The sequence below is a fragment of the Phodopus roborovskii genome, unplaced genomic scaffold, assembly GCF_943737965.1.
Source record: "Phodopus roborovskii unplaced genomic scaffold, PHOROB, whole genome shotgun sequence".
NCBI lineage: Eukaryota > Metazoa > Chordata > Mammalia > Rodentia > Cricetidae > Phodopus > Phodopus roborovskii.
Window position 1 is genome coordinate 90273 of NW_026125518.1, and position 17621 is coordinate 107893.

The 17621-nt window shown below is 37.1% G+C and overlaps 1 pseudogene; it reads right to left on the reverse strand.

Moving 5' to 3' along the window:
• Positions 1-14907: 14907 nt before the first annotated feature.
• On the reverse strand, positions 14908-15785 carry LOC127216123 (methylosome subunit pICln-like; annotated as a pseudogene).
• Between the last annotated feature and the right edge of the window lie 1836 nt (positions 15786-17621).

The window sequence follows — 17621 nt, forward strand, 5'->3', positions numbered from 1 at the left end:
AGACATTTACAACTTGTAGCACAGAAATTTAAGAAAAGGTTCCCTGTACTCACTCAAACTGAACGGTAAGATTTGGCTACTAGATGCTGTTTTAGCTCTCATCCAAATTTTATTACACCATATTAATTTAATTTACTTTCAAGTCTGACTCTCCCAATAGACCAAAATCCCTAAAGCCTGAATGTCAATCTCATTAGCCTATGAAATCATAAAGCACCAAGCACATTTAGAACCCAAAACTGAGGGCTGACAGAGTGTCATACTGATCAATGCTATGCAGTAGGACATCCATCCCATCCATACAAATGGACTTGGTTTGGGTCTCAGGCATCCCACTATAAAGAGTAACAGCATAATCTCCTACATGTGGTTACTATAAAGCTGAGAGAAGAGGTTTTAAGAAATCATACAGTTCATTCATTCCTTCTACAGTTATAAAATCTATAAAAATTACCTTTAGCATTTCATTTTTAACAAAGATTTTAAGAAATGGAAAAGAGTTTAATGTACTCCCAATCTCCTATTAACAGGTGAGATAAAGTATAATTGCATTTATATTTATATTATATTATATTCAATACTGTCCATAACAATGGGCTATTAGCTACTCTCATTTTAAATGTCCAGGACTAATCCAACTGAATTTTATTATTCCAATCTGTTCACTTTAGCATGCCCTGCCCACAGTCTGCAGTATTTCCCTCATTAATATGCAACTTGATGTTATATTATCTTCAAGTTCCTTCTATAAATGCTATTATTCTCAGTGAATTGTCTGACTTCAGGAGTTTCACTTCCAATTTATGTACTGTCACTGTAGTGTTGGGTGAATATGATATTTTAGAGTTCACACAATGCTGCTGAATGGCATTTTTGTCACATGCTTTTGATGGGTAGCATTTCCATTGCTTTAGATTACAGACTATGAGTGTTTTAGCATGCTTCAAAAGCTCTGAAAGTTGCTGAACTTTTCTATTTGTCCAAAATATCTTTTAAATATTAAGAATTTCCCATCAAAATTGTATTTCAAATGCATAAATATCACAAATATTCAAAATAAATAACTGTTTTGGTTGTATAATAAGTAACATGCTAGGAAGTCATAAGACACTGTGATATTTAACCTGTATACTATATGATACACTTCACTCTGTTGCAATTAAAATAAAAGAGAATAATACACATCATTCAGAGTAAAAATCATGGCTTTGTTTCTACCAACTAATGCCATAAAATATTCTGTGAATCAATGATGCAGCTATTGTTTTCTTACTTCCTACTCAAGAATACAATATGTATATTTAAAGTAAAGTTGATTTGTCTTTGTAAACACCATATCTTATTTCATCCCTTGCTTTGGAAATATAGTTGAAAGCATTGAGGATTTTGAAAAAGCAAAACTGAGATTATTTGAAGATTTTAAAACCAATACTTCTAAAACAAATTCCTTCCTCTAGACGAACGAGCATTCCTCAACCTGTGAGTCACGACCAAATGACTCTTTCATAGAGGTTGCCTAAGACCATCAGAAAACACTGTCATGTATATTACTTTTTATAACAGTAGCCAAATTTCACTTACCAAGTAGCAATGAAAATAATTTTAAGGTCGGGGTCATTATAACATGAAGAACCATATTACAGTGTCACAACATTAGGAAGGTTGAGAACCTCTGTTTCTATACTTTCTCAAAAAACATACTAGCTAGGCATGCTGCAATGACTGACTTGCATTTCATTCTGCCACCTAACCCAAGAAGCATATAAATCATACATAAAGGAGAGAATAACTGATTTTTAATCACATTTTAAAACAAACTGTAATTCCATGTGTTTTAGGATGCTTAACTTGAAAGAACTTTGTTCTGATTAACAATGAGCAACTCGTCCTTATAATTAGTTGCTACTTTGCAATGTATTCACCCTTACTAGTTTGAAGTAATCTATAAAGTGGATGATTATAGGCTTTGTTCTATAATTTAGTCTCTGATAAAAGATGGTTGTATCCCAAATTTGACTACTGTATGTCTCTGAAGTTGACACTGACATTTGTTTTTAACAAAACATAAATACTCTATAAAATATCAAGACAGATTTTGACCATTTTTAAAACCTGTCATTTTTCAAAATATAAAGAAAAAGTTAAAGTGAACTTGTTATTTATAAAGATGGAGCTTGGTAACAAATTTGTGATTTCAAAAGTAATACTGTAAACTGTTCTAAAACACCATGATTAGGCAGATCACTAATATTTTCTACTTGAAAGATACTCAAAATACATTTATTTTCTGCTTGCATTTTAAATAACTGAATATTCTTCTCTTGACTTAGAGTATTAGTAATCATAGAATTGCTAATTAATTGGTCTAATAGTTATGGGTCTTAAATTGGAGATGGTAATTACTTCTAAGAACTTCCTATTGAAGTCACAGTTATGAAAATGTGCCAAAAATTCTGTGTAGGCATGATAAGTGTTTCCATTTATTTTGCATGGAAATTTTTGTAGGGCTACAAGACTGCTCTTATGAAGTAAACTGCTAATGTCATTGAAAGAAATTTAAATACTGTCTATCTATGATGATCAGGGCTCTATTTCTAAATGACAAAACTGCTTGTCAAACTGTTGTGGTTATAAACATGTTTTTGATCATTTTACCATAAAAATCATCTACAAAACATCTTATAGGTTACTGAATTAATTAAATAAACTTAGCTTATAAATAAAACATACTTTCAATTAATTATGAGACCCTTCTTGCTTTAACATGGGGAATTGTGATGAGGACAAATCAGAAATAAAATGTAAGTCTTTCAGTTCCAATTTCTTGGTAAAGATGCAGAGGCTAGATTAAGATCAAGCAGGAATCAGGATCCAGAACTGCTTTTATTTCTGATCTTCTATTCAGATACATAAGACACTTTGTGGCAAAAAGACAGGGTGCTATTTCCTATGCAGAGAAAGGGCCTTTAAAGATATGTGTGCAAGTTTACCTCCAGTATACTTTCTCTCCTTATTTATAGACAGGAAGACAGGTGAAGTGGTTGGTTTGATTAGAAATTACCCCTACAGGCTCATGTATTTGAACACTTGTTCCCTAGTTAATACTATTTGATGAGATTTTCAAACCATGAGGACATGAAATCTTGCTGGAACAAGTATCCCACTGGCAGTGAACTTTAATTTTTAATATCCCCAATCCCTTCCTGTTTTATATCTCAAACGTATTGGGTCACATTCAGAACTTTCTTAGGATATATGTATCCACAAGTCACAGGTTGAACACAGCCAGCCATTCTATATGTTCCCCTAAATACATACATACATATATACATACATACGAGTCAGAGATCCACTCATGCACAGAAATGTAATATGAAGTTCTGAGAAGAGAGAGCTTTGAAAGATCTGGCCTGAGTATTAGAAATATGTGGGGTCATGCAGAAAAATGCTAAAATGTAAAAGGGGTGAGTAGGCAAGGAAGACAACATTTGATTTCAACTAATTATAACAAATTGGGATTGTGATTGTCCAACATATGAAAAAGCATTTTTTTTCTGTCTAAATCCACTCAAGTTGTATCAATTTCTTAGTGCTCTCAGACATAACTGACATAAGCACTCCCTGAAATATAGATGGTACCCAGAATGATCAGCCTCATAAAGATTATTGAGTAAGTGGTCTGGTTTCTTCCTTATAACCAATAAATAATTTTAAATCTGTATGAACTAGAAACTATTAGTTTAATGAGTTTCTTTGATTTTGCAAAATAATGTACTGACAATAACCATCTTATTACTGTTCTAATTCAATATTCTGCCACACTAAAATTCATCTTACCATCATGTACATCAAATGCGCATATGATTGGCACAGCTCAGCAAACCTTGTGCCTCCAGATTAATGCCTTTTTACTGTCTTGACTTTTACCTCTGTCTGCATCTGATATGCATACAACTGACAACTTCTTTCTTTTCTGTTAGAGTGAGTACTACTTCCTAAAGCATTTGCCCCTTCTTCCAAATTCTCAGTGTGGAGTTCTGTTTTTCAATTTATTAAAATTAGGTTATCCTTTAGCTGGTTTCTATAGCATTTCTGTTTGTTTTTTTTTTCTTCCCTGAATTTTAATAGTCTTAGATGTTTTAATTTACTGAATTTGCTAAGTTACAGTCTTAAATTTTTGTAACTGTTGCTGTGAACTTTTTCAAATAACATCTCATTGCAAAAATTCCCATATTATATTCCTAACACAGTAGTACAGCATCATTTTTTCTAAAGTGTTTACATTTGTGAGTGTATATGAGGTTCACTGCTCATATTTGTCACAATTATTGCTCTGCTAATGTACCATATTCTGATTTTGTGTCAGGTGACACTCATCTGCACTGAGCTGACACAGCTTCTGAAGTCATTTTTGAAGGATCTTAATTTCTCAAAACTCCCATTATACCTTTTTTTTTTTTTTGCATTCAATTGCTTTTCAAGTTAACGATAGGAGAGAGCAGAGCAGTATCTATATCAGTAGGTTCAGATCAGATGATTTATAATGTAATGCCTGGGGGATCTATTGACAACAGCAAAAGCCAAGCTAATGATTGAGGGTGCCAGTTCCCTTTGGCTAAGGAAGACTGATAGCTGAGCATCAAGAAATCATATTTCACAGCTCCAAGCATATCAGCACATCTATCAGTGTGTCTTCTAAAACTGCTTGCCTACATTTTATACATACTTTTGCTTATTCATACTTTGACTAGTTTCAAAGAGAATTTAAGGCAGATTACAAAGATAAAATACATTAAAAGAAGTAAAAGAAGGCGAGTCCTCACTCAAAAGAAATCCACATTAATCATAAAGTCAGATACATGTTATCAGTGGGTCACAAATTCAACATTTAGATTTCTAAGTGACAAAGACATAAAATTATTGTGTGATGTGTTCTGGTGAAACTGGCTTTCTGATGGGAGATGTCATTCTGTATATGTTTCTCATACTGGTTAATAATAAAGCACTGTTGGCCAATAGGAAAGGAAGATAGGAGGGACTAGGAGACAAGGAGGAAATAGGAAGTAGGAAGGAGGAGTCAAGATGGAGAGTCTGGAGAGAGCTGGACGCCAGCCGCCTCCCCGGTAAGAGAAGGCCATGTGAAAATACATAGATCAGCAGAAATGGGTTAATAATTAAAGGCAGAGCTAGCTGATAAGAAACAAGTAACTGGGCCAACAGTATTGTATCAAATACAGAGTCTCTGTGTATTATTTGGGGCTGGCATGGCGGCGGGAGGAAAAAACCATACGCCTTACAGGTGGCGCCCAACGTGGTTAATAAGTACTTCCACTTAAAATTTAACAAAAGCTTAAAAACAGGTTTTAAAAACAAAAGAACAGAGACAAGCAAGGTTTCTTGGTAGCAGCATTTTTCTCAGTTGAACTCTGCTTTGCTAGAGACAAGCAGATATTTGCGCAGCTCCTTTAAGGGAAGATTCCTGACTCAGCATAAAAGGCAAAAAACCGCACAGCTTTTAAATAACTCTGCTAACAATTTATTGGTGTGTATGAGAGATGGCAATGGCAGTGACCACATCTCCAAGCCGGCAGCATGCGGCTGGATGGCAGCGTTGACTAGGGCAGTGAGCACAGCTTTCCATGCTGGCGGTAAAATACCCGCCACCATCTTTGGTAAACCGCGGCTGACACAGTTATGACTTTCATTTTAGCAATGTTGTTCTTTACCAGATAAAAGACTTGTGGCCAGACGAAGATAAAGATTTACAGTAAAGACAGATTCATATTAAAAACCTCTAAAGGTTTACAGTGTGTTTTAAAATATACGTAGACATGAAAAAAAATGTTTTTAAAGAGACAAAGAGGAACTGGGTGTTGTAGCACACGCCTTTAATCCCAGTGCTCAGGAGACAGAGGCAAGCAGATCTCTTGTGATTTCAAAGTAAACCTGGTATGCAGAGTGAATTCCAGGACAGATAAGAGTTACACAGTGAAACCCTATGTCAAAAAATGAAAAAATAAAAGTAAAATAAACAGAGTAATAATAAAGGCACATAAAGATGAAAAGCTCAGAGAGAATCTGGTTAATGTATGCTATTGTGTTGTCTCTACATTGTTTGACTGCTGAGAAAATAACAACTGATAAAGGAAATGCTGCTGGATTAATTCAATTTATATATTTTAAAAATGCTTTGACTCAAACATTTAAGTTCAAGGACAAGTTACTGGGGAAAAGGATTTCTATTTTTGTTTCCACAGAAATTGAAAAGCTGTGGATTCCTTCCAGACTAATGTGGTTTGAGCAAGCCAGACCCCCTGAAACAGAGTTCCTGATGATCCAACATTCAAAACAACTTGAATAAGGCAGACTTACAGATTACAGCCAGGATTTCTGCATCTTCTTAGGATCCCCACGACAGCGCCCCCTATCAGCAGGAAGTAGTTTGGAAAGAACGACGCCCAAATTCCCAAATATTGTTTATAAATGTTTGTTTTCATTTAAATGGACTTGGCTATAAATGGGTAATGTTCACAGCCAATTCTTTTTAAAGGTAAAAAGGGGATTGTGGTATAGATGTGACTACTTTGTTTTGGAATGGATTTTCATTTATTGATTACTTCATTTATTGATACCATTTAAGGTCAATTTTGTGATTAAGTATATTTCTCCTCTTGTTTAGATGTTGTGTTTATATAGCTCATTTAGAAATGTAATGTATATTTTAGTACAGATTTTAGATAGTTACCTATAATAGTCAAAACTTATAGCTAGATTAGTTAGGTTTTCTAGATATGCAGAGATGTATTTGAGATAGATAGGAATTCTTCAAACCTTTCAAAGACCTACAGAATATGGCATTTAAAATGGTTTAGGGTTTTCTTGACAATGAGGCACAATTGCTCCTGGCAACATCACCTGCGTCAGAAAGGAAGATGGACATTGAAGAAACTCGTTATGAAGTTTGCTTCCAATATGGCAAGACTAGCCATTTGGACAAGATACTGCTCTTGTCTGGACTGTTTGACTTTATGCTGTATAAACTGGACATGCAGGACCCACAGAAAAGTGACTGCTGATTCAAGATGGACATTGCTACAGAGTTCCTGCTTCATGGAAGAGTCTGCGAGACAGTATGCAGGAAACAGAGAAAAGTGACTGATAAACTGCCAATACAAGAAGACAGTTTCCTGCGTTGCTGAAGAGTCTGCTAGACACACTATGGCCTATGGGCTGAAGATGGAAGATTACAAAAGAACCTTGGGTGACCAGGCAGTGAGCTGTCTCTGTCATTTCTAGAGCTTATATACTATCCTTCTGTGGTCTTTGAGGGAGTTGAAGACAGATAGTTATGGTTATAGTTTTCCTTAGTCAGGATTAAAGATAAGTTACATATAGGACTTTAGACTCACAAAGATGGAATAGATGATGGAATAGTTTCTTAAATCTTGATAAATGTTAATGGACTAAATATTGTTAACTGTGATTCTTATTTGATAACTGTTGTGTTATATATTTTGCTATGCTAAGGTTAAAACCCTTCTTTTTATTTAGACAGAAAAGAGGAGATGATGGGAGATGTCATTCTGTATATGTTTCTCATACTGGTTAATAATAAAGCACTGTTGGCCAATAGGAAAGGAAGATAGGAGGGACTAGGAGACAAGGAGGAAATAGGAAGTAGGAAGGAGGAGTCAAGATGGAGAGTCTGGAGAGAGCTGGACGCCAGCCGCCTCCCCGGTAAGAGAAGGCCATGTGAAAATACATAGATCAGCAGAAATGGGTTAATAATTAAAGGCAGAGCTAGCTGATAAGAAACAAGTAACTGGGCCAACAGTATTGTATCAAATACAGAGTCTCTGTGTATTATTTGGGGCTGGCATGGCGGCGGGAGGGAAAAAACCATACGCCTTACAGCTTTCCTTCTTCTGATAATTGCAAAGCAGTTACCCCCAAAGATCTAGAAGAAAATATCCTGTATAGGGAATACATGTATTTCTAACATGGCACAACACAAACTTCCATAAGGTCATAGAAAGTGATTAGAAATATAAATCTTTCCTAGCAAAATAAATTATTAGCCCACAGTAATATTGTCCTTGGTAAAATTAACTTGGTAGAGCTGGGCTATGGGAAATACTATAAGCCAAATAAGTTCTGACACTTCACCAAGTTAGTTACTGCTTTTGTTGTTGATTTCTTTGTTATTGTAATTCTGATTGTACTACTGTTGACATCTAGTTCAAATGTACTTTCAGGTATGTGAAACAGTCTATATCTTGTTGGCACATGCTTCTGATCTCAACACTTGGGACACAGAGGCAGTTGGATCTCTGTGAGTTTGAGACAAGCCTGTTCATACTCACCTTTTTAATCTAAAGTTGCATTTTTTAGTTCAGCAAGCTAAAGCCTCTGTGTCAATAAAATTGGACTAGATCAACTCATGAAATGGCCATCATTTTTAAACTGGATAATAGGACATAACAAGCAGTCAAGAAATAATAGCTTCAGTTATCTAAAACAGTCTATTCAAGTAATTAAGTCTTCATCTTCATTTGTACAATGAAGAAAATGAAAAGAAAGTGTGGGAGAGATGTTTATTTCATCTTTTACAATCTAGCCTGGTGATTTTGACATGACATGGGAGAACAGCCACCAACATTTTGATCCTGTAGCATACACTCTTTGTTTAATCTCTAACTCTTGAGTAATGGTGAATTTGACTATAATGAGATAATACTCCTGCATCAATGTTGCATCATACTGTCTAAGACATTTTTCAGATATCCTAAGATTCCCAATCAGTTGATTGTGAGTGATACAAAAAGATCAGCATCCCCAGCATTCTGACTTGAATCCTTCTAAAACACAAAGACATTATTAGCTTTAGAGAAATTCTCAGGCTAGTTTTCAATCTGAAAAAAATATGATCAGAGCACTTTTGTTGTTTTATTTCATGTTCTTGCTTCCTGAAAATGTTTAGTAGTAAATTTGTTGGTTGAAGTTGTTGAATTCATGGTAACTTATTTACCACTAATAGAAAATTAGCATAACATAGACTTATTCCTTAATAATCATGACCTTTTTTCAAGCAACTTGTACAAAGAAGATGATGGCACTTAATTTAGAGCAAAGTTTCGGGGGAAATTATGATTGTGTATTCATACTAGTAAAGAACAAATACTACAAATTTCAGGATACTGTTATTCATCTTACTGCTGTATGGAACTTAAAAACTGCCATTGAATGCTGACAATTTATTTATGTTTTTTCATGTTTTTTCTTCACTCCATTTTTCCAAGAGTATGGAAAAGGAAACTTCTACTTTATTTTTGGGTCTGATGGTTTTAAAATCCTATAGAATTAATTAGTCATGGAATCAGAATTGGGGTTACCCCTCCCCTCACCCCAGGAGTGTGAAGAAAACTCATGAATCTAAGAAATGTTCCATGTCTTTTTCTGGGTAATATATCTGTAAAACTTAGTAAGCCCTTTACTTAATATTAGTGTACTTTGTGAATTTTGTTCCTTTGTTATACCTTATTTTTTTTAAAATACTGTCCCATTAAGAAAGAATCAATTTATAATAAATGTATCATTTCAAATAAAATATATTACATTTACAGTTATTTATCAAATAAATTAAAACAAATTGAACACAAAATAAAATATGTGTAAGCTAAACATTTCAGAATGATAACCGCTGTATAGTTACAGCAAACTATAAAGTGGCAAAATCTGGTCATCCACCCTAATTTTTGCCCTTAATCTTCTGATATTTTAAAATAATAGTAGCAAAGAATTTAAACGTTATAGGTACTTGCATTTCAAATAATTGAAGCTAAATATTTAAATCAGTTACAATTTCGATAAGACAGATGAAAGATTAAAAGATACTATGTTCCTGAACACAAACAGAGAACATGGGAAAAGGCCATGTACTTATGCTTTTGGGACTTTCTTGATACAACATTGAACTATCATTGACAGTGACAGCAGGTTAATTACAAAATCTCGTAGGCATGACACATGCTCAATACAGATTGGCATTTCCTGAGACATGGTTATAGTAAATGCTTGTTCATCAATACTCACTCAACTGATTGACCTTATTTAAAATTAGAAAAACACCACTTGCTTCAAAGTCTATGTGCCTGCAAAATCTCTGCATGGAAGAATGAGAGGCAGCCATTTGAGAAACATCAGAAGATGAATTGCATTGTATGTCAAGAAAAGGGCAATGGTCTGTTCACTCCACTGACTCTGCTGGGTGTTTTAAAAAGCAGCACAGTAGCTAATTTTCATGACTTCAATTTCAGAAAAACAGGAAAGTCCTCCCATTACCATTAACTTTCAGGGTTTGTCTCAGAACTTGTAAAGATTTTGTAGATCATTGGATGAAAACATTTCTATTTTAAATTACTGGAAGAAGAAAGGACTAAGGAAGGGCTACTATGGAATATAGTATTTTATTATATATTCAAATAATGACTTTATTTAGGAAAGCATATAAGTATGTTAATTAGTTTGATTTGTTTTAACTCAAGGAAGTAGGAGACAGATAACTTTGGGTAGTGCTTGCTTTGCCAGCATGAGAACTTGAGAGTGATCCCATAGAAACCACATTTAAAAGACCAGATGTGGTAGTAAATCCTCGTAAGCTCAACCTTGGAGAGGCAGAGATGAGCAGATCCCTGGGTTTAGTGGTCAGGCAGCTTACTTAGTGAATTCCTTGGCAATTAAAGACCATATCTCAAAAATAAATAGATTCTCTGGAAATATGAAGTCCACACCAGCCAGAGAGTTAGGTGTCTTTATTCTCCCTGCTATCCTCCAGGTCCAGTGCCACAGCTCTCAAGCAGACTACCTGCTGTAGCTTCTCACACCATTTCCTTTCCCAGGAGTCTATGAAGAGCCTCCACCCTATTTCCCCATCTCCTATGGATCAACTTAGCTCCCCTTTCTATCCCAACACCATTCTTAAGTGTCTATTTCTAATACCCAGGAGCATACCCTACCTGGAACCCCCAGTGTGCACATCTGATAGGGCACCAGAAGCATTCACTGCCAGGAAAACCACAAAGACCACATTCTCCTAAAATACAGAAAGGACAGTGGAAACCAAATATGGAACACTTACACAACAAAGATAATGCCAGATATCAACACCTAGAATTACAATAATTCCAACCCCAGATGTTTAGACACAAGCAATAACAGACAATGTCTCCACTAGAGCCCAGCAACTCCACTACAGTAGATCCTAATTATTGTAGCATAGCTGAAGTACAAGGTAAGGACTTCTAAATGGCTATTATGTACATATGTGGGGTACTTAAATAAAATATGAACAAATCCATTAATGAATCCTATAAGATACACACAAAGAGAGAGAGAAAGAGAAGGACAGAGAAGGTGGAATGAAATAAAGAGACAGTTCAAGACATGTAAATGGAAATCAACTCAATAAACAAAAAGTAAAACATGGTGTGAAAATTTTAGGAACTTGAACAGGAACCACAGAGGCAAATACCATTAGCAGAATACAAGAACTGAAATAGAGAATCACAAGATTTTTGATAAGATAGAAGAAACAGAAACTTCCATGAAATGTTACATTCAAAGTTACATTGAAAACAAACAACCAAAAAATATACAGGCAAAAGACATTCATGAAATTTGGTACTCAATGGGAAGAACACATCTATGAAAGTTAAAATTACAAAAAGAAGAAACCTAGGTCAAAGGCACAGAAAATCTTTTCAATAAAATCATAAAGGAAAATTTCCTTAACCTAAAGGAGGTACCTATCAAGTTTCAAGAAGCTTAGAGAACACCAGATAGACTGACAGAACCAGAAATAAAGTCCTCTCATCACATATGAATCAAAATAATAAATGTAAAGAGAGAATATTAAAAGTCACAAGGATAAAGATCAATACCTTAAAGGGAAGTCCTATTAAATTAATACATGACTTGTTGGTGGAGAATATAAAAGCCAAAAGGGCATGGCCAGATGGTCTACAAAGTCTAAGAGACACAGAAGCCAGACCAGATTATTATACCCAGAAAAACTTTTGATCACTATAGATGAGGAAAATTAGACATTCCATGGTAAAACCAAAAATTAGCAGAATTTATTAATAAATCCAGCTATACAAAAATTGCTAGAGTGAATATGGGAGTTGCTAAGGAAAATGGGAATCAGTCTACCTCAAGACCCAGAAATTCCACTCTTAGGAATATATCCAAAGGATGCACACTCATACAACAAGGACATCTGTTCAACTACATTCATAGCAGCATGATTTGTAATAGCCAGAACCAGGAAGCAACCTAAATGCCCTTTAACTAAAGAATGGATGGAAGAGAAAATGTGGTATGTTTATGCAATGGAGTACTACTCAGCAGGAAAAAGCAATGGAATCTTGAAATTCACAGGCAAATTGATGGAACTAGAAGAAACCATCCTGAGTGAGGTAACCCAGTTACAAAACAACAAATATGGTATGTACTCACACATATATGGATTTTAGACAGAACAAAGAATTATCAGCCTACAATCCACACAACCAGAGATGCTAGGAAGCTCTAAGAGAGACATACATGGTCCCTCAGAGAAGAAGAAAGGGACAAGATCTCCTGAGCAAATTGGGAGTATTGGGTGAAAGGAAAGGGAATTAAGAGAAGGAGAAGGGGAGAAGAGAGGAGAGGAAGACTTAAGAGAGCAGGAAGATTGAGTTGGGGTAAAAATACAGGAGAGCAAGAAAAGAGGTACCATAACAGAGGGAGACATTATAGGTTAAAAGAGAAATCTGGCACTAGGGAAATGTCCAGAGATCTACAATGATAACCCAAGCTAAGAATCTAAACAATAGTGGAGAGGCTACCTTAAATGTCCTTTCCCTATAAGGAGATTGAGTACTGCCTTAAATGTTATCCTAGAGCCTTCATCTACTAGCTGATAGAAGCAGAGGCAGACACCCACAGCTAAACATTAAACCCAACTCCTGGAACCCAATTGAGGAGAGGGAGGAGTGATGAGCAAAGGGGTCAATATTAGGTTGGGGAAACCAACAGAAAGAGCTGAGCTGAACAAGGGGGAGCTCATGGACCCCAGTCAGGTAGCTGGGAGACCAGCATAGGACCTAACCAGACCCCATGAACTTGGCTTTCAGTTAAGAGGACTGTGCAGTCAATTGGGTCTCTAGTAGTGGATCAGTATTTATCCCTTGTGTACAAATGGACTTTGGGATTTCGTTCCATATAGAGGGGTACTCCCTCAGCCTAGACACGTGAGAGAGGGCCTACAATCCACAACTCCAGAGAAGCTATGAAACAAGGACTCTAAGAGAGACATACATGGTCCCTCGGAGAAGGGAAAAGGGACAAGATCTCCTGAGCAAATTGGGAGCACAGAGGAAGGGAAGAAGGAGTGAGCAGAAAGAAAAGGGGAAGAAGACACGAGGGAACAAGAAGGTTGAACTGGGAGGATAATGGAGCAAGAAAAGAGATACCTTAATAGAGACAGCTGTTATAGGCTCAAGGATAAATCTGGCACTCAGAAAATATCCAGAGATATACTAGGATGGGCAACTAAGAACCTAAGCAACAGGGGGAGAAGTTATCTTAAAAACCTTTCCCCTATAATGAGATTGATGACTACCTTATTTGGCACCCTGGAGCCTTCATCCAATAGCTAATGGAAATAGAAGCAGAGACCCACAACTAAGCACTGAGTCAAAGTCCTGGAATCCAATTGTAAAAAGGGAGGGTTGATGGAGCAAAGGGGTCAAGATCATGCTGGGAAAACCCACAGAAACAGCTGACCTGAACAAGGGGTACCCTATGGACCTCAGACTGATAGCTTGGAAACCAGCATAGGAAAGAACCAGGCACCCTGAATGTTGGTGTCAGTTAGGAGGGCTGGGCAGTCTATGGGGCCCCTGGTAATGGAACAGCATTTATATCAAGTGTATGAATAGACATTGGGAACCCATTGCCCAGAGGGGGATCCTCTCTCAACCTAGACATATGGGTGAGGGCCCACGCCCTGCCCCAAATGATTTGACAGACTTTGATGTTTTCCCTATGCAAGGCCTCACCCTGTCTATGGAGCAGAAGAGGAATGGGATGGGAGTTGGTGGGGGATCATGGGAGAATGGGAGAGGAAACTGGTATTGATATATAAAATAAGATTTTTGCTAATTTAAATTAAAATGGGGAAAAAAGAGCAGGCCTCATGCTCAGCAGTAGAAGACAAAAAGCAAATGAATTCAAGGGTATCTTTGAAGGTTCTGTATTTCATAATGTGTCAGTGCATTTTTTCAGCCTTAAAAGTCGTTTGCATATGTATTATAGCTTTTAGTCTTATGTTTTTATGGGATTCCTGTGTGCAAACCTGTGTTTCTCTTTTTTGTTTGTTTGTTTTTATAGAAAACCTAGATTTATTTATTAACTCTTACAAAGACAAAAACATCAAAGAGTATTTGCAGACTTCTTTACAGATTACTTACTATGTCACAGAAAGTTAAGAGGGCAGACAGTCAAGGATCTAAGTTGGGAGAATGTAATAGAGCAACTGGAGAATGAAGAGGAGGGCAGAAGCCCTCCTGGCGAGGTGTGGCTGAGATGTTCCCCAGAGGTGACCTAGAGTCAGCCTGAAGTAAAGGACCCATGCCTCTGGGGAAAAGGCTATATAGAGCCTGCCTCCTCTGAGGCCTGTACTTCTCTTCTTGGAGTTTTTCTTAACCAGTCTGTATAGTGTGAGCTCTGTAGGCCTTCTGGCTGACAGATGTACATATGGCAAAGGCAGGAATTAGAGGCCTACTAAGGAAGACACCTAGAGCCAGGAAGCTTGGGGGTAAATGAGAAACAAAAATACCCGCTCTGTTAATTCACCTTTGTCTCAGTCTCTTCTGCTGATGATAGCTTACTGTCTCATTATAGTCTGTCTTGCAAAGTAAGTTTTGGAGAAGGAAAAAGCCTTTCACTAGCCCCACTCTGGACTGGAAGATGCACCAAGTTCTCGCCTACCATTATGAGATCATTGTTTAGCAGCATAAATCATCTTCAGGGATCAACATCTGCATCCTCAAACTGCCCAGCAACAGCTGGTGTGGGCTCTACCTCCATGCCATCTTCATAATCTCTTACTGAATCTTCTGTGCTGACTCCTGCCATGTTATATTGGCTCCTCACACATTGAGAAAGCATCCCTTCTAATCTCTCCAATGTGGCTTGCCCTTCTGCTGCTAAATGGGATAGTCCTTCTTCATAGGTATAAAATGTAGGGATGTCCCCCTGTCCTTGTTCATCTGCTTCCACATCATACACTTCTCCATCATAATCATCAGAGTCTTTATCCTCAGGGTCTGGATGCAGGGCCTGGCATCCACACATCGCAGTGAACATTGCCTCCAATGTTGACTTATCACTGGGCACAAATATACATTCAGTAATGGGTTCAACATCATCACTGTCTTCCTCATCTTAATCAGAGAGAGATTCTTTCGATTCTTCTCCAAATTTGGCATTCACCATAACATACAGATGCTCTCGAGGATAAGCATTTGGGTCCTTGGAAACCGCATGTAAACTAATCGTGGGGTATTACAGTGAGAATCCTAAACCAGAACCATTTAACCAAGACAGACAGCTCTCGGCAATGTAAAGGGTGCCGGAGCCAAGCCCCTTCCTGTTCAGCACAGCCTCGTGTCTGGCTGCTGCAGCCGGAGCCGGTCTTCTGATGCAGGTGGTGGGAAGCTCTTGAGGAAGCTCATTGTGGGTGAAATCTTAGCTGTGCACAATCCTAGACGCCAAGCACCACAATCCCAGAGCGCATGAGCAGTCCCGCCTGTGTTTCTGTTTTTATGTGTGTTTCTTGTACTTTTTCTTTGGTTCTCTTTCTTTTGTTTGTTTGTTTTATACTATTTTAGTTAGTTTGTTTTGTTTTATCTTATTTAATTTTAATTTATTATTATCCTTTAGATGCCTGTTTGTTTCCTTAAAGGACACAAAAGGAATGTGGATTGAGATGAAAAAGGAATGGGAAGAGGAATAGGATTTGAGGGAGGGAATATTAAGCAGAATGTATTCTATGAACCAAATTAATCTTCAGTCAAATAATAGTTAAATATTGGACAGAGCCTGAGGAATAACACATAAGATTGTCCTCTGGCCTTCACATGCATGTAGGTAACATGCACACAACCTATACATATATGTGTACCTACATGTATATCAACACACACATTGACAGAACTTAGATAATATACAGAAAATTTTGTAAATTATTTTTACATTTTTCTCCAATTCTCTCCTGAGATAATAAAATTATCTTAAATAAATAAAATGTGTGAATACAGTCAATACATTATGACTGCATAATTTGGAAGCAAGAGGTTGAGAGAACTCAGAGGGTGACTCCCTTATAACAGACACCCTGCCCATTTTCAACAGGAAATCTCCCCGTGTTCTAATGAAACCAGGGTTATTCTAATGAAATCAGGGTTATTAGGAAGACAGGAGAGAACAGGTAGGATACTCCATCAGAATGTCTAAAGAGAAAAGTAAAGGTTGATGATAATGCTGACAAAGCACATATAAGACATTTAACTGATTCTAGGTTATTTATCACTCATCTGCCACAACATCCATTATTTATCTTCTAGTTTGCATATAGTATCAGCACTTTGACTGATGCCTAGCCCATGTGTCTGGCACTGGTCCCACAGTTAGCACAAAACATTTACCTAAAAGACAGCCCATTTCATTGAACAGAAACAGAGTGGCTGGAAATTAGAGCAACTAACAACTTACTGCGTACACTATCCTCTCTACTGCTGAAAATGCCCGGAGCCATCATGTTTCTGTGGTCACTGCTTGGCATGGAAGTAGTTGACAATATAAAGTTTCGTGAATAATGTGGCATAAGCTAGTGTAACAGCCCATTCCTAAGTCTTCATGATCAGTCTACTCAGTGCCCAGTTACCTTGCTAGGTATTCACCTATGGCTATATCTGTCAAAATCAATTTCACTGTGTACAGATTAAGTATATGTGTGTGGGGGGGACTATGTCTGCAGTACATATAGAATATGTATATTCACTATATATAGTGAGTAACATAAATGGAAGCCAGAGATAGAGCAATATAGGTTTACAATAGGCAGGACTTCTTTTTCTTTTTATTATTTTATATATTGATCCCTGTTCCCTCTCCTTTCCTCCCTCTTTCCCTCTCTCCCACCCTCCCTTGCCCCCAACCACCCTCCCCTCCCATTCCCCCAACAATCCACATGTAGGGTGATACCTTCCAGGAGGAGTCATCTAAATATGTCAAGTCATTCGGAGTAGAGACTAGGCCCTCCCTCCTGCCTCTAGGTTAAGGGAATATTCCTTCATGGGGGAACATGCTCCCAAAGTCTTTTTGTGCACCAGGGATACATCCCACTACCACTGGCAGAGGTCCCTTAGATGGCTCAGGCCTTCTAACTGAGGACCACATCTAGGGGGTCTGAGTTAGTCCAACGCTGGACCACACTACAATCTGCTTTCTTCCTTTGCAAGCCTTCCAACTAGAAAAAAAAAGTTATAGCAAAAATGGGAGCAATCAGTCTGGAG